The sequence below is a fragment of the Panicum virgatum genome, chromosome 3K (assembly GCF_016808335.1).
Source record: "Panicum virgatum strain AP13 chromosome 3K, P.virgatum_v5, whole genome shotgun sequence".
Lineage (NCBI taxonomy): Eukaryota > Viridiplantae > Streptophyta > Magnoliopsida > Poales > Poaceae > Panicum > Panicum virgatum.
In genome coordinates, this window is record NC_053138.1 from 56,336,294 (window position 1) to 56,354,824 (window position 18,531).

An 18,531-nucleotide genomic window follows, 5' to 3' on the forward strand; every position below is an offset into this window, starting at 1 on the left:
ATCTGGGCGGCGCGGGGCCGAGCGGGGCGGCGAGGTCGGCGCGGGGCGGCGAGGTCCGGGTGTCAGGCGGGGAGGGGTGGCGTGTAGAGGGTGTGGCAGGGAGGGGCGGCGAGGCGGCAGCGCTGAGGCGCTGGTCCCTGCTCGCATACTCCTCGTGGATGGGGGAGGACGAACCGGCCACAGCCACAGCGGGATCCACGGAGAGAAAAAAATCATGGGGCCCACCACTCTAACCCAAATAAACACCCCTTGGAGCGGATAGTTTTTGGGTGAATTAGATGCATCTAACCCAATCTAACCCACCCTGTTTGGATTCTTTTGGGTTAGATAACTCCAATCTAATCCAATCTAACTCTAACTCATGGATCCAAACAGGGCCCATGTGAATGATCTTCCAAATCATATGGCAAAGGGAACACTGTTCAATTTTGCTTGCTCGGTCACACAGTTTTTTTTCTCAGACAATTCAGCATTACAAGTGGAGGTAGCAAGAAAGGAAAGATTATCGCCACAGCTTATAATGATACTTTCTTTGGTTTTATTTTCCTCCCTAAAACGTTTCTTTCCTCTTGGTTCTGCCATGATGTCGTTTTGTTGACACCCCCACCCACATACACACAGAGAGAGACCATTCCCTCCTCTGCATCTGCATCTTCATGAGATTTGTCCTATTGGTTCATTGTTCTATAAATTTTTTGTAATCTTTTCTATAATTTTGGTCAAACATAAAAATAGATTGACTCTCCAAGATAGTTGGGATGACCTCTCCAAGAAAATTGGGATGACTTACAATTTGAAATGGAGGGAGTATTAGTTATCTCCAGGCATCAAGCTTGTGGTAGCTCTAGCCTCTAGCTAGAGAGAGTTTTAGGGTTTATTAGGGATATTAATCGTCTATGGTGACCTTCCAAGTATTTGGCCTCAGTAAATGATTTTTATTTGCTTTATCTATTGTGCATGGTTACTTCTTGTCATCTGTTCCCTTTGTTCTTTCGCATGAAGCATGCCACTTGTTTAGTGTTATGGATCGACATATCGTGAGTTTCCAAGGTAACGCTGACAAGATTATTAGGTTTCTTTCGCATGAACTAATTACTTCAAGCCAGCTTCATGGAAGGAAATTGCTGCCTTATGTTGTAGACAAGATTATCCTAGCCTTCACACATGAGGATGAACATAGTCGTTTATCACAGTTCAATGCATCAGTAAAACCATCAAACAACTCTAACTCAATTGTTTTTATTTCTGATGCTCGATAATCATCTCCATGTGTGCTCGATAATCATCAATCCTAGACATTGCTTATCAGAGTTGCAGAGATCAAGTTTCTGAAATGGAAGGGGTACGGCATGATGCATCGCACCCAATAGCTGGTCACTGCTGAATCGCCCCACCAAAAAAAAAAAGAAAGAAAAATGTAGACAGTAAGAAAAGAAGAGCTCCAGCATTCTTGAAGTTTAAAGTAAGCTCCTCTTCAAGATCACTCTGTAATTGAAGGAAAATCTAGCCCAAGATCCCAGACTTTGCACTACTTCCATATGACCACATATGTACTGGCACCATGAACCATCACGTGTCCATGACCAATGTAAGCTAGCTCCTTATCTCTTTTTGTGGTAAGCTAAGGTAGAAACAGGAGTATCATTCTAGCTAGCTACACTACTTGATGTACTGTGACACCCACTTGAACCCCTCGCCATACCCCATCTTGCGGACGATGCTGCACATGAACACCTCCAGGGGCGGATCGGACGTTGGACTCGCCCAGGTTAATGTTGCCCTTGCCAGTGGTGAAGTTACTCAGCCCCATGTGGTAGCGGAGCTCCTCCTCTGACGCAGCATATATAGGGGGTGTTTGGGAGCACTCCACTCCATCAAATTTGGCTCCACTCCATGAAAAAATACCCAAACACCTCTTCCAACTCCACTCCACTCCACCAAAAACTAGCTCCACTCTATCTTTTTTCACTACAAGAAATGTGGTGATCTATGACGAAAATTTTATGACATTTAATGGAGCGTCACAATTGCACACAATCTATGATGAATTTGAAGGTATGGACCCTAGGCCCAGAACTTTATGACGTTTTATTGAATTCGTCATAACTGAGCCCACAAAACATGACGTTTTAACATAAATGTCATAAAAATCGTCATAGCTATTTTAACTATATGTTTTGACATTTTTCATTTTCAATTCAAGTTTTTGCTTCTCTTATTTGATGCTTATGTGGCAGCTTAGTCAGCGCACACGAAAAAGAAACTAAAAGCCTTAAACCAAATTTCAACATTCTACTAAGTCCTATTCTGCTCCCTATCCTCCCGTGGTACATGCATATGTGATTGAATAAAAAAAGTGGTTGAAAAAAATTTGAACTATCCCTAACAAAACATTTGAAATTTTCATCTATTTTTATGATATGAGCTATAATTGAACAACCATACTTATAATTTATTTTTAGGAATTTTCTAAATAGTATTTGAAATAGAAGTAGTTCAAATTGTAATTATTTTCTATAAACATGCAGAAAATCATTTTGTTTGCATGGCGTCAACATGGACCCACCTGTCATGTAGGACACAAATGCTTTTTAAAAAATAGAAAGAAAAAAGGGTAAAAAATTAGGCCACCAAGGGCATTCGAACCCTGGTGACAGGGCTGAACTTCGGCCTGCTCTACCACCGCGACATCACTTTGTTTGCATCAAGTTAAGCATTTTATATTAGATAAAAACTGCTACCACATCTGTACGCGAAATTTGTAACAAAAAAAGTTGCGGGGGATTCAAACTAGGACCGCAGCGCTGCACGGGAGTCTGCTTTCACCAACATACCATCAGTTGGTTTGTATCAAAGTGTAGCATTTTATTTTAGATAAACCTATTCTCCAGAATGGTTGAATTAGATAAAAAAAATGGGGAGCAGAAGGGGCTTCGAACCCAGGTCGCATCGCTGAACACGAGAATTTCGCTGAACACGAGAATGCTCTACCACCAGACCATTTAACCATTTGCAACAGTTGTTGAATTTTATTTTAGATAAACTTTTTGTCACCAGCTGCTATTGATGGTTGAATTAAATTAAAAAATGCAACGAATGGGGTAGTCGAACCCGCGCCCCCGCGTTAGAGAGGAGGAAGCTGAACCACTGGGCTGCGAGCGGGCATGTGGTAGTTTCCGATATATTTATAATTTTGTACTATATAATTGTATTATTTTTCAGCAAAATTAGCGCACCAGGAGGGGTTCGACCGCAAACCTCACGCTGGGGAAGGACGAGGCCTACCACTGCATCAAACGTCGATTTGTGATGAAATTATGAACGCCAAATTTCATGCTTCTTTTTTCTATTTTCTTCTAAAATCATGAGCTTTAATTTAGTGCTATTTGTTTGTATGTTAATTTATATTTCTTGGAACTTGTTCAGATGATTTGTTTTCTTCCATCCAAGTAGAGAAAATAAAAATATACTTTTGCATAACAATTAGTGATGAAACTTTATATTTTCTAACATTATAGTAGGTATAAGATTTTGTCCAAAATTAGGATGCATATAAGTTTAGAAACATTAAGAGATGTTCAAATCTCAAAGCTTTACTTGAGTTATAAGAAACTATTTTGTGAACTTCAAAATTTGAGTTGAGTAATATGAAATAATGTGAGAGATCCATCCATTTTGTGAAGAATGTATACCCTAAATTTTGCAAAATCTATTGAAACTTTTATTTCAAGCTTAAACATCCATATAACGATTCTATGACAGTTTCTAGAATTTTTGGAGACATTGTATATATTATTATCATTATTTTATATTATGGTTGCAAGTAGAAGTTTAAATTATCTCTAACAAATATTTAAAACTTTCATCCATTTTTTGGGATATGAGACATAATAGAATGGGTACACTTAAAATATATTTTTGAGGATTTTTTTGGTATTATTTGATATACTTGTAGTTCAAATAGTAATTACTTTCAATAAGCATGCAGAAATTCATTTAAATGGTAACAAATACTAAATCTGTTCAAAAATTCTTGAAACTTCTACATGGAAACTTAGATGTTGTCTATTACATGTAAAAATATAATTAGGTGTATATAAATTAATTATTTTACAAGTTACTTCACAAGGGTGTATTAATTAGTTAGTTAAAAAATAGAAAAAACAACTTTTTTTACAAAAAGTGGCCATATAAATCTACAAATATTAAAAAGAACATAAAATTAAGGTTGTGTCCAAATTTGAGGTGTATATGAGAAATATATAGTTTAAGTTGAATGAAACTTCAAAGTTTGAGTTGAGTTATAGGAAACTATATGAGAGATATATTAATTTATGAACAATGTATAGTTTCACTTTATTAGAATCATATGAAAGTTTTTTGACAAGCTTATAGGTCTAAAATGTAGTGTCATATTAATTTGTAGAATTTTCTGACAGAATTTTGATATTATTATTTTTATTTTCATTAAATTTGTGCATAGAAGCTTGAATTATCCCTAACAAACATTTGAATAATTCATCTATTTTTCAGGATATGGGCTACAATTGTATATGTTTGCTTAATTATATTTTTTAAATTTTTTAAATATTATTCAAGATACTTGTAGTTCAAATAGTAATTACTTTTAACAAGCATGCAGAAATTCATTTAAATGGTAGAAAATAACAAATCTGTTCGAAAATTCTTGAAACTCCAGCATGACAACTTAGATGTTGTCTATTACATGTACAAATATATTAGTTCATATTAGATAATTAGTTTTATATGTTACTTCATAATGGGCAATAAAATAAAAAAGAAAAAGAGAAATATTAATAAGCAGAAAAGGAATGAAGAAATGTTTGGGCCCAAATGGCCCATTCATCTCCAACCGCCCATTGTTGATCTGATGGTTGTGATCGTGATACCAGGCTATATAATCTGCTGCATCCCCCGTCCAAACCCTAACTCTAGCGCCGGGCGCTCCGCTCTCCCCCTTCTCATCCCCTTGTTCTTGCTAGGGTTTGCGTCAGAGGCGTCGGCAGCTACTCCCATGCCGGTCTCGAGTCAAACAGCGGCAGCTCGCCCAGGTGCAACTCTCCTCCCCTTTGCCTCTTCCTCCTTCTCTCATTCTGGATCTAGAGAGATTCGTAGTGTTAGGTATGGACTGATTTTGGATTAGAGCTGCTCGTTCACATCCGGCCACAAGAGGCAAGCAGCGTTTGCAACCTGACCTTTCTCCCCTTAGACAAGTCTATAATTTCCTTGATTCATTTTTTCAGATCGCTGGTACTTCTTTTTAATCAATATGGTTCGGTTTACATCATCAATTTTGTTAATCTTATGTCTGAGAATGCACCATAGTTTTGTTTTGAACTTTGACATCAGTGTATTAGCACAGCCTATCATTATAATCTGAACATTCATATGGCTTGTTTGTGCGAGTAAAATGAAAGATGAGGCAGGTGACACCTTAGCTTCCTGCCTTATTGTGATCTAATTTCTTCTTGTGTGCCTGCCTCTGCAGCTGGTGTTTTGTGCTTTCTATGCTCAGCTCATCCTTCATTCTTTCTTTGTTCGCTGCCTCAGCTCTCGGTTCTCTGCTGTTTTATTAATTTGTGATTCCGTCGTCGGCAATTCAGAGCAGCAGCAGTGCTGCCCTAATGTGATTTCTGACCTGTGAGTGAATAAGTGCCTCTCTTCTTTCAGGTAGCACCAAGTCTGGCTCCCATTGAAGATACAACATTGGCGGCCATTGCAGACCCAGGCTCCAGGAGCAAAGAGTATATTCATGATGCAAGCAACATGTTCGACCGAATGCTAGAAAGGTATTGCTTCACCCTTGTTTGCTAGACCGCTGGTGCCGTGTAATGATGCTCTGAAAGTCTTTAATCTGAACTTGTAATGCAATATCTGAACTCGTAATGCTCTTAGTCCTTGAAAAGCTAAACTTGAAAATTGTTCTGTATAGTGATTTGTTTCCTTGGAATGATGCTCCGAAGTTTGAACTTATAATAATGCTAGTCTGAACCATGACGCTCTAATTAAGAATGACAATTGAAACTTTTATGCATAAGTTTTCTGAACCTGTAACTAAGCAGTTATACGACCTTGATGTAAACTTGAAATCTCATCTGAATATTTGATTACTGTTTGGCTCCTGGTGTCTGCTGATGTGTGGCAGGGCCATTGTCTAATCTATCTTCTTCAAATTAATTTTCAGGTGTGGCAGGGGCATTTGGTGGTTTAGACCCAGGGTCAGGTCAAGTCCATCTCAATTCTCTTACATGATTGTTACTGTTTAAGAACGATACTATGTTAATAGAGTGAAATCTTAAATATGCAAGTTGTAGTACTACTGTTCACCTGCTGGCCTATATTGCTATATGCAGAATGAGCTACTAATGTCATATTGATTACATTATGCTATTCTATGATATTTTTATTGTGTTTGATAACAAATAATAGGTCATCCAAGCTCCTGAAGGATTTGCATTGAGAAATTGAAACTGCTATGAGTGATTTTGGTTCTTGTATAATCTTTTTCGTTTAGTGCCTACTTCCTAGTGTTTATGTCAATATTACCGTAATGCTTTTCTATTAATTAAGATTGGTTCTTGGTTTAGAAAAGTAATGCATCAGTTGTACTCACCATGTGTGCTATATCATGTGCAGTTATGCAATTAAAAGCTGAGAAGGATGCAAAATTTGAGCTCGTGCTTGAAACATGGGTTCGCTTGAAGCTACTTTTTGGCAGTGTTGTCAGATTTTGTGCTAGATTAACTAAAACTTATTTTTTGCTGGATCAAAAAACTTTGATGTTGTATGTATGTGATGAGATGTTGGATCAGAATTTATCTATATATATTAGCTGGTTTATATCATGATTTGTGGTGAAATGATAATTGATTAATTAGAAAATGGGCTGTATTTTAATGGGCTGGCTATAAGCAAATGGGCCCAATGCAAACAGACCAACTAGCTTGCTGCTATATCATCATTCATGTGGCAGCCATTCCATGTCAGCAGCCATGTCATCGACCACGTAAATTTACACATCATCGCCATGTCAGCAGCCACATCATCTTCCATGTCATCATTGTGTGACATGGCAATTGAATTTGTGTCGAAAATTATACTGTTCATGACGTTAATTTTCATCATAGAAAACGGGCTTGGGTTGGGCTTCGGGGGCCGGGGACATTCCATGACGGTTTTAAAACGTCATGGATCAAGCAATCTATGACGAAAATTTAAGGAACGTCACGAGGTGTGATCTATGACGCTCAATACATGACGTTATTTGAGATCGTCATAGATACTATTTTATGATAGTTTTTTAGTGATCTGTGACGAAATTTAATCGTCATGGATCAACAGATTTTTTGTAGTGTTTGTGGAGCTCCTCAAGAGGTGCTCCACCAATTCTTGGAGCTCGTGGAGTTGCTGAAAATTACCCACCAATGCCACTGGTTATGTATTCCCATACCCCTTCAGGGAAAAAAAAGACAAAGTCAACAACCGCTCCTCCCTCCTCGGTCTGTCTGTGTTTTACCGGCGGTTTCTCCGAGGGGTATCCTGAGGAGAGTGGTTGTAGGCAGGGACTCGCCGGGATCAGAACACAATGGTGCAAGGAACACAAAGATTTAGACAGGTTCAGGCTGCCGGAGCGTAATACCCTACGTCCTATGTGGTCGTTTGTATTGCCGTGTTGTTCGATGTGTATAGTCCCCTTCGGAGGGGTCCCTGTCCACCCTTATATAATCTGGGAGAACAAGATTACATGGAAAGTCCTAGTCGAGTTTTGTTAGGATCGCAGTCCAAGGAGTTTGGCTAGTTTCCGTGTACACCTACTAGTTCTACTCCTATTCGGGTAGGTACAATAGAGGCAGGGCATATCCATGTGCTACTCCCTACTCTAGAATATTCCACGCCTGTGAGCAGTTTCGCTGCCCCGGGTCTGACAAGCCCCCAAGCTCTTCGTTGTCGAGTCCAGAAGCTCTCAAAAGCACTCGATGAATGTCTTCAGAGGTTGCTGAAGAATGTGGTCGGGACGGCCAATATCGCTGGGACTTTCAGTGCTGGCAGGCGTCCTCGGGAGGTACTTCTTCGAGTAGTCGATTGTAGTTTGAATCGAGTACTTTTGTCGAGTGGTCGAGTTGATTTGGTGACTTTCGTGCAGATTAATCCCGCTAATTATCAGAGTAGGCCTCCGCTCTCTGAGGTCGTTCCAAAGGCACATACTGACTCAAGTGTGCATCTGACTACTTTGTTCTTCTGCTTGATTGAGCTGTTGAATCTTCGACTGATCACAATTGCTTTGTTTGCAGGTCCGTCGGGTAGTCAGATGGCATTGGACGGCCGTGACGGGGCGGCAGATGAATCGGCTATTGAGTCGACAAGGACCCGGAAGCGGAGGGCAACATCCACTGGAAGTAGTGACAGGTAATTGAAATATGTCATTTTTTGTTCTGACGTTTTGAGTTTGTTTTGATGGTTCCTCTTCTTTCTAGGCCCCTCCCCTTCTAAGAGGCGGGCAGCGAGTTCTGTTGTGAGCCCGGCCGCCTCTACGCCTCTCGTGCTCGGCGAGTCCAGGGGGAGTGGTTCTGCCAGGGGACAGAGTGTTTCGAGACTGAGTGGTGTCCCGAAGTTTATTAAACACAAAAAATATGTGCTGAAGAAATCTTCTCAGTAAGTGTAGATGTTGATAGATCACTTGCATTTGCTTTCTTTGCTTTTGTACTGATGTGTCGAGTATTTTTTGTAGCAATCCTGATGCCTTTGGAGTCGATGATACGGAGAAGGATCCTATCTTCGACTCCCTTAATAGCATTACCCAGTTGCCTCCCAGTCCATCGAAGGATTCCAATCGTCCGGACGCTTCTGCTATTCGGCCAGCAGAGAGTCCTGCGATTGAGGAGGCGGCGAGCAAGAAGTCTCCTGTTACTGATACTGGTGAGTGATCTATGAGGGACCATCAACTGGTTCTTCTGATGGATTTTGCTGATATCTTTGTATTTTTCAGATAAGCAGACCGAGGATCGGCCAAAGAGTCCTGCGGCTGCTTCCAATGTCGATCACATTCTGCAGGAAATGCCGCGGCAGGAGGTAGCTGAGTCGGCTGAGGGGTCGGCTGCCATGGCCCGTGGGATCTTGGGCTGTCAGTCCGGGCTTACTGTAAGTGCTCGAGTACTTTGTATTGTGTTGTCGAGTACTTGTCTTGACTGTGTTTTGTTGACAGGAGCTGGCTAAACAAATCGCTGAGCAGGCCGAGTAACTTCGGCAGACTGGAGAGGGCCTCCAACTTCTGCTGATCAAGCACAGCAGTTGCAGAAGATGGCTGCTCTTGAGAAATCTTCTTAGGAGTGGTTGGAGAAGATCAATCTTCCGGAGGCCCGGTCGAGACTTTGGAGCAGGATTATCCTGCTCTTAAAGAGAAGGCCTCCAAGCTGCAAAAGAAGGCAAAGGCCCTTACCAAGGAGAAGAAAGGTATTTCTTTCCTCCTTTGTTGCTTGTAGCTTTCGAGTAGTTTTTGTCTTTTGTGCTCATGTTCGTCTTGCTTTGACAGAGCTTAAAAGCTTGTTGTTGAAAAAGGATGAATTGGTAACTGACTTGACCAATGTTATGTATCGGCAAACAGATGCTGTGGAGAAGCTGTCCAAGATCCAGGTTGACTCTGACAAGCAGATGGTCGAGAATATGAAGCAGATCAGGGACTTGGCGGCTGATCGTGATCAGAAGGCCCAGAAGTTGGCTGATCTTGGGGCTGCGACACAAGTAGTTGTCGGGATGGTCGAGGAAGAAGGTGCTGGCTGCAGGAGTTTGTTGGAGCGTCTTCGTGAGGCTCCCCATCGTCTTAGTAGCTTCTTCTCTAACATGTCTAGGGAGTACTTGGCCCATGCTTTAGGATTAGTAAAATCCTTTCTTCCTTCTGCGAACTTGGCTCTTATTGGTGATGGTGTGGTTGTCGGCTATTCAGGGGAGAAATTCTCTGAATATGTCGAGGAGATGAAGCCCATTACTGATAAGGTTATTAGTAGTTTGGAGCCGGCGCCTGAGGGAGAGGCTTGAACATTTGTTGTAATATTCTTTTGTCTTTGTGTGGATGTGTGTCCTCTGGAGTACTTTTAACATTTGAATGTACAGTACTTTCATCTTGAGTTGATGACTTATCGAGAGCTTGCCATTTTACGAAGCTTGTCGTTGGCTGTCACTTTGGATTTGTTCGAGTACCATAGTAGTCGATTGGTTGTCATCTCATGGATGAGTAATTCCTTTTAGGAAATAGAGATGTTGCCTCATGATAGGTCGAGTACCGTAGTAGTCGAAATTTTGTCGTCTCATGGACGAGTAATGACTCTTTTTAGGAGATAGAGATCTTGTCTCATCATTAGTCAAGTGCCGTAGTAGTCGATGACTTGTCTTCTCATGGATGAATAACTCCTTTTAGGAGATAGGGAACTTGTCCCTTAGGGCCGCGGAGCTCATGTCTCTTAGCCCCAGCTACTCGATAGGCCGTGCCTTTTACTTTAACTTAACAAAGAAAGGTTGGTAGTCGAAGTAGCTGATGGAGTAACGACTCCTGAAGTCGGTAGAGAACTTATCTCTAGGGCCGCAGAGATTATGTCTCTTAGCCCCAATTACTTGATACGCCATGCCTTTTACTTTAACTTAACAAAAAAAGGTTGGTAGTCGAAGTAGCTGATGGAGTAACAACTCCTGAGAAGGAGAGAGATCTTGTCTCTGGAGCCTCCCCGAATACAATAGCTTGCTTGATTTCACTTGGACTCCAGGGAGTATGGTGTTTTTGCAATGCAATCGAGTAGATCGTTGATGACGTAATTTCTTTGTACTCTTCTTCGTCAGATTCTGAAGCACTCGATTCCTTCTTCATATTTGAATCTTGCTCGGGCGGACCCATCCTAACCTTTATTGGGTGGAAGACGGGGGGTTGGCCCTGAGGGGATTCAATTTGAGTATTTGTCTTCTGCCGACACGAGTAGTTTGATGATCAAAACTTGGGCTTGACCCATCCTAGCCTTTATTGGGTAGAAGACCGGGGGTTGGCCCTAAGGTGATCCAAGCGTATAGCTTCTTTTATCAATGGGAGTACTCAATTTTTGTCTTCTCTGGTAGTTCGGGGGTGGAACCTCCCTCGGGCGGACCCATCCTAGCCTTTATTGGGGGGAAGACCGGGGGTTGGCCCTGAGGTGGTTGGACCCAACCGACTACTTTGCATAGGGTGCTCCTTCTTTTGCCTTAATTTCGAGTAGTTCGGGGGTAGAATCTAAACTCGGGTGGACCCATCCTAGCCTTTATTGGGGGGATGACTGGGGGTTGGCACTGAGGAGATTTAACCCATCCGACTAACTCCATCTTCTTTGTGGTTGATTGTCAGAAGAAGCTTTGCTGATGTAGATTCTTTTCTTTGGTGTCCTTGTCGGCAGGAGGTGGAGGTGCTCCGAGTGCTTTGCGAAGGATGATGCAATGGAAACTCGAGTGTTTCGCTCTGGGATGCAAGAAACATCTTGAATGAATTTTTTGGTGAGTGGAATCGATCTTTGACTGCTTTGTTGGTTGAGGAGGAGGTACTGTGTTGGCGTTGCGTCTTTTTCGCGAGTTGTGCTCGTAGTTGTCAGGTAGTCGATAGTTGGATGCCGGGCTGTAGGCTTCGACTTCTTCATGATCTTCTCCTTTGTTGATGATGACCGTTTTCGCATTGTGACCAATGTTGATGACATTGTGTAAGTCACTGTTCGAATAGTCGAACGAGTCGCCAAGCTGTTGATGGTGCTCTGTCGTGAGATTGATGTTTCTCTTTTGATGTTGAGTCTTCTTTAGCTTGTTGTCCAGGTGTCGGACCCAGGGCAGCAGGACTGCTCACGGGCATGGAATATTCTAGAGTAGGGAGTAGTACATGGCTATGCCCTACCTCTTTTTTGTATCTACCCGAATAGGAGTAGAACTAGTCGACTATCTCGGGAACTAGCTGAACCTCTCGGACTAGAATCCTAACAGAACTCGACTAAGATTTCCGTGTAACCCTGCTCCCCCGGGTCATATAAGGGCGAGCACGGACCCCTCCAAAGATCGAATAATACCAGAGGGAATACAAACCACCACACAGGACATAGGGTATTACGCTCCGGCGGCCTGAACCTGTCTAAATCTTTGTGTTCCTTGCACCATCGCGTTCTGATCTCGACGAGTCCCTACTCATAACCACTCTCCTCAGGGTACCCCTCGGAAAACTCGACGGTAAAACACCGACACCAGGTGAACGGTGACCGTGATTCCTGGTGGTGGTGGAGGGATTTCGTAGCTGATTGCTATCGTTTCGCTTTCACCCGCATCAGAAAGGAAATTGTCATAATCAAGGTCCTCTAGCGTTGTAGGATTGACCTTTCGGTTTGTAGGTTCCGAGAGTACGGTCATGAAAATCTCACGATTGTGATTGGAAATCTTTGGCTTGCTATCTTCCTTTAGCGGAAGGCCTTGCTGGAATGGTAATGCTTCGTAATCTGAGAACTGTCTCTCGTTCTCCCGATTCGTGGATTGGAGCTCTACTTTTGAAGTGTTGGCGAAAATTGACTCCTTGTCGGATTCTGTTGCCTTGTCCGAGGCGGACTTTTTCGTGAATCATTTTCTGTCATGGACTTGATCCGAGTCTGGGTAGAATTCTTCATTCGATTTGGCTAGTGAAGATAATCTGAGTGTAAGTCATAGAAGGTCTTCGTTATATGGGAGGATGTTTGGTGGGAGCCATCCTGCTTCAAGTCGGACTGAGAATTCGTTTATGAATTTGTTATATCTGTCCAAATTGTCTCGTTCTCCCGGAGAAAATAACTGTGGCATGTGGTAATTTTCTTGTGGAGTAGGAGAGTTTGGAGTTTGGATGATGTTGCACCACCTGTCCATGTAATCTTCGATTAGGACAGAGTCTTCTGCAGGATGAGTTTCTGACAGGTACTGATCCAATTGGGCTGGTGACTTGCTTTGTGATTCGTCCCACAGCTTCTTCGTTTTGGATTGTTCCCATAATGCCTCTAATTTATCAGGATTTGACAGTCCATCCATAAACAAGTCAATATTGTTTGACCATTCGGCTAGTTCATCTTCAGAGATTGGTTTGTCAAGTTCTTCAAGGTATCTGATGAATGCTTGATCCTGTTCTAGCTTTGCAGGGCTGGTTGCCCAAGGGTTGATGAACTCTTTGTGATCGTATGACTTCTTCTTATTGAATGTATCTTCCGCTAGCTGGAGGCAGTCTGCGATATTTTTATCGATATTATCGATGCTTGATAAGATGTCTTCAGAAGGCTTCCTCTTGCGAGTGGTTTTCTTGAAGCTATCCTTTGATTTTTTTTCTTTCGGAGAGCTGATTCTGCAAGATTGATGCATCCTTCGATGCTATTGGAGATCTGACCGGTCCCATTGAGTAATTCAGAATTGTCTATTCGAGGGCATCGGATTTCCATCAGGTCCTTTAGGTAGTTCTCGATTGTTGCTGTTGAAACTGAATTGACGGGTAGTTATTCTTGAGTGACGTCCTGTTGACATCCGAAAGATAGGATATTTCCATCAATGGTAGTTTCTTGCTTGGTATCTTCTAGCAATTTGTCCAAATCCTCTTCCAGTTCGGAGAGTGTTTTGAGTCTAATTACGTCGAATTTAGGTTGAATTCGGGTTCCGCTGTTGGAAGCTGAAAGCCCAACTTCTTCGAGTTGATCGATGAAGTCGTCGATTTCTTGGCATCTTGTGGCTTCTGAAACTTCTGAAGGACTTCGATCGATTGGCCGACTGTTGAAACCGCCCAATCCATCAGCAACAAAGATTCAGGAGCCCACACAGAAGGAGGTGCCTTTTTCAAGCACCGAGTTGTCGTCGAGATGAGCCATCGAGTTCTTCTGACGATGGTTGGCGGGAGGCCCCACGGTGGGCGCCAGCTGTCAGTGTTTTACCGTCGAGTTCTCCGAGGGGTATCCTGAGGAGAGTGGTTGTAGGCAGGGACTCGCCGAGATTAGAACGCGATGGTGCAAGGAACACAAAGATTTAGACAGGTTCAGACCGCCGGAGCGTAATACCCTACGTCCTGTGTGGTGGTTTGTATTGCCTTAGGTGTTGTTCGATGTGTATCGTCCTCTTCAAAGGGGTCCCTGTCCGCCCTTATATAATCTGGGGGAATAGGATTACATGGAAAGTCCTGGTCGAGTTCTGTTAGGATCCTAGTCCGAGGAGTTCGGCTAGTTTCCATGTACACCGACTAGTTCTACTCCCATTCGGGTAGATACAATAGAGGTAGGGCATATCCATGTGCTACTCCCTACTCAAGAATATTCCACGCCTATGAGCAGTCCCGCTGCCCCGGGTCTGACATGGTCCGCCGCCCCTGCCGATGGCCCGGCGGCCGAGCCCTCCGCACTCCGCTGCCCATGGCCTCGCCGCCGCACGAAGCCCTGTCGTCAGAGCTCATGGCCTTCACCGCCGCCGCCGCCGTGGGCTCGCGCCGCCGTAGTAGCTCGCGGCCCTTGCCGCCGCCGTGGAGGGCTCGCGCCACCGCCGGAGCTCGCGACCCTCGCTGCTGGAGGTCGTGGACCTCGCCGCCGCCGCCGCCTACGCGGGCTCGCACCATTGTCGGAGGTCATGGCCGCCGCTGCCAAGGCTCGCGCCGGCGCTGGGGCTCGCAGCATCCACGCCGGCTCGCGGCTGGCATCGCCAGGGCTAGCAGCCCCGCCGCCGCCGCCTCTGGGGCTCAAGGCCACCGCCGTGGCTTGAGGTCACCACCGCCGTCGCGACTCACAGCCCGCCACCGTAGGGCTCGCAGCCGCCTCTGAGGCTTGCACTGTTGTGGCTCATGGTTGCCGCCGCCGCCTCTGGGGCTCGCCACCGCCGCCGTGGGTCGCCGCCTGCACATGATCTGGAACAGCACAGCGGGGGTGTTGTAGAGAGGGAGGTCCGGAGGTAGAAGATAACTTAGAAGCGGGGCCTGCGTCGAAGTGAGAGGAGTTCAGATGGGCTGAGCTGCTGTGCCGCTATTTGCTCATTGGTCCGGTGGGGCAGAGGGAACTAGGCCTCTAAAATTTGTGGAGTGAGGCTCTTCCAAACAGAATGGACTACAAGTGGTGGAGTGAAGTGGAGTTAGTGGAGTGAAGTGACTGTTTTGGGAGTGGAGTGCTCACAAACAGGCCCATAAGGGGTGTCAATCTTGTTCCCCAGGATCAGGAAGGGGACAGTGGTCAGAGTCATCCGAGAGGAGAGCGCCGAGCTCCTTCTTTGATTCAGCAAACCGCTCCTTGTCGTAGGCATCCACAAGGTACACCACTACATCCACTGCACCTGTTCAGATTGAAAAGGGGAAGGCTCAGCGCAAATAGACGTTGAATCTTAAAAGCGCACATATTCTAGTCCACCAGCGTACACGGTAATCAGGTGAATTAGGTGTTGGAATTGTTGACCTCAGTCAAGATCTAATTGGGCCGAAAGGCCCAATCCTAATCCAATATTAATCTCTGTTAGTTGCCTTTGATCGGGAGGCAAACTCAGCCCATTTAAGGGCCCGGCCCCAAGCCTACAGCACTATATAACCCAGGGAAGACCCCTGGTTTTCCCTAAGCGCGATTACTTGCAAATTAAGCCATCGAGGTTAGCGTATCCCTAACCTAACCGATCTCTAAGGTGCTGGAAGGTTTGGAAGCACGGTGTCCCTCGATCTACCTCTACATCAACCCTACTGCTACGTCTACGGAGGCAATAATGGGATCGAAAGGTTCTAGTCAGTTTATCTAAGATTTCCGCATTAACTTTAATTAGTGATCATGATTAGGCTAAGCTAAGATCTTGTCTATGGTTAATTAAATCTAACAATTGGTATCAGAGCCTTCTTAGTTTCTGTCATGATCCTAATCTAGAGCTATCAAGTTTTAAGCCTCTGCTTGAGTGTGCAGATTAGATATGTTTTATGTTCATGAATGCAATCCGTGAAATGGTTACTTATTTGTGCTGAATTAGTAATCTGCAGATTAGATCTTTTGTACCAGATTGGTTTTCACGTGGCCACAGTTCCAGATTGGATCTGTGGATCAAAGCTTATGTTTATATGTAACGTGTGCATGACATGTGCCTAACTACATGTAATTAGCATATACAGTATGGATGTGGTACATGTTTAAGAAGCAATTAGCCTTATCCTACTCAGATTAGTTCCTGGTTAATGCAAATCTTAATCTGATTAGGATAAATATCTCGGATTAAATGCAAATCCTTTTGCTTAATGCTAATTCATGTTTAGACCGAGATACATTACTGCTATTTCATGATTAAGTTGAGTAATTAAGCAATTAGGGTTTCGGCTCTTAATTTCTTCACCAAATTAAGCCTCTGTTCACTATTATTTCTGCAAATTGAAGTCAGATCCATGAGTTTTCTTGCATCAGTAAGCAATGAGAAGGAGGAGAAAAGCAATTTCAGATCGCATAAGAAAATCGCCAAATTTCAGTAAGAACCCTAACCTAATCCAAGGTGAGGAATCTTACCTTGGCGGCGACCATAAGTTGGTTCGGCAAGAAGGCACGGTACCCCAGTGGAGCCCCTCGACGGCATGCCGCGCGTCTCGGACGCACGCGCACACCGGCAAGAGGGCCCGCAGGGGCACCTTGGTGGCCGGCCGTGCATCAGGATACCTACTGTGGCCCGTGCATGAGGGAGAGCGACCAAGGCCTGCACTCGTGACTCAGGTGGCGCTGGGGCCAGTGCGGTTGCGACCGGCGGCAGCGCTCATGGCCCCGGGCCCGCTCATGAAGCGAGCACGCTCGGCAGCATGCGGCACCCACGGCGCCGAGCCACATCAGGCGGCGGCGCATGGCCTGGCGCTGGCAGCCACGGGTGCGCCCCAAGGCGGCGCGTGCAGCACGCGCAGCACCCGTGCGTGGCCATCAGGCCGGCGGCGGGGCCATAGCGGCCCGCGCATCTGCAGGCGGGCGCTGCTCCCGCAGAGCTGTGCCTCCGCAGCCACCGGCGCTCGCCGCACACACGTAGCGGCCGGGCCTGCGGCATCAGTGGCCAAGGGACCCGCGCATGCATGGCAGGGCAGCCTGCAGGCCGGCGGCGGTGCCCAGGCGCATGAGCAGGAGGAAGCCTGCGTGAGAGCGGCGGCTTGTGCTGGGAGGAAGGAAAGACGGAGTGAAGGGATTAGGTTTTTCAGACAGCTCTTCTCCGCTTTATATGAGGTGACGACAGCTCACAGCCATCAGATCGCACAGATGGTCCAGATCGCTTCACATTAGGTTTTGTGGTAGTTGGGCCGAACTGGGTCAGTGGGCGCTTATTGGGCCGCGCAGCTGCTTAACGGGCCGCAAGCATAGGGATGTTTTGGGCCTGTTTTTCATGAGTCTTTTAGCCCAGTTTTGATGTTAAAGCCTTTTGTATTTACTGTTTTAAGTTTTTTTCCCTCACTGTTTAAGATTAAAGGCTTTAATTAATTACTATTGCACTTATATTTATCAGCCTTATGTTTATTTAATGCCCATAAGTATTTATTTCATTTTTTTAGATGTCTATTGTTTATAATTTCGCAAATAAGGTTATTGCTTAATTTTATCAATGATAGAAATTTCTCAATTATGAATAGTGATATTTTCAAAATTTTGATGTTATAATATTAATTTAAGAATAATTGTGGGAAATTATCTCAAATAATGAGTTCAATTTTGAGCTATTAATCAGTCTTGCTATTTCAAGCACAATTAATTTCATAAAGTTTGATGTGCTTGTTAAATAAGAAAAATAATCTAAAGATTAATGAGCCTTATTTCTTTTAGCGCAGTAAAATTTAAATTTCAGTGCAAATTAAGTTTAATAATGTTTAAGAAAATGAGGCTTATATTTACAGTGAAATTTGATCTCTTCATGATTTATGTGTTAATTCACTGTTTAAGTTTGAGTTTAAAATTCCAGTTTTCAAGCTTAAGTGATTTCTATCACCATAAGCTATGTCTTAGATTAATAAGAAATGGATCAGTTATTTTTGTGCTCTAAGATTAAATAATGCATCACTTGCATTATTATTCCCATAAGTACTTGCACTATCAGCACATTAAGACATTTGGAATTTTTTTCCACTCGTGCTGATTCTAAGTCATAAGATTATGATATTGACTAAATATTATTATTTGGCTTTATCATTTCATATGCAAGCTACATGAAGGCTATTAAGCAATTTAATGGCATTGACTTTTCTTTATGGAAGAAGATGATAGAAGGCATTCTCGAGTTTCTGGAGCTTGATTATGTGCTCTATACAGTCAAGCCATTTCCTCCTACTTCTGGCATTGAGGACTATGATCAGAATATGTATGAGTATCACTTCAAGTTAGAGCAATGGGAGAAGGATAATAAGCTTGCCAAAGGAATCATTAAGTGTTCAATCTCCGATGGCATAAGGGGAATTTTCGATGATGAGGAGGACAAGACTGATTGTAGCTTTCTCTATTTAATTGAGATGAGTCATAGGCAAGTCTGTGTAAGTTACCTCATCAATAGATTAACCACTGC

General features: G+C 43.8%; 1 pseudogene; it reads right to left on the reverse strand.

Annotated features, from left to right (window-relative positions):
- Window positions 1-1,545: 1,545 nt before the first annotated feature.
- Window positions 1,546-16,581, reverse strand: LOC120701080 (annotated as a pseudogene).
- Between the last annotated feature and the right edge of the window lie 1,950 nt (window positions 16,582-18,531).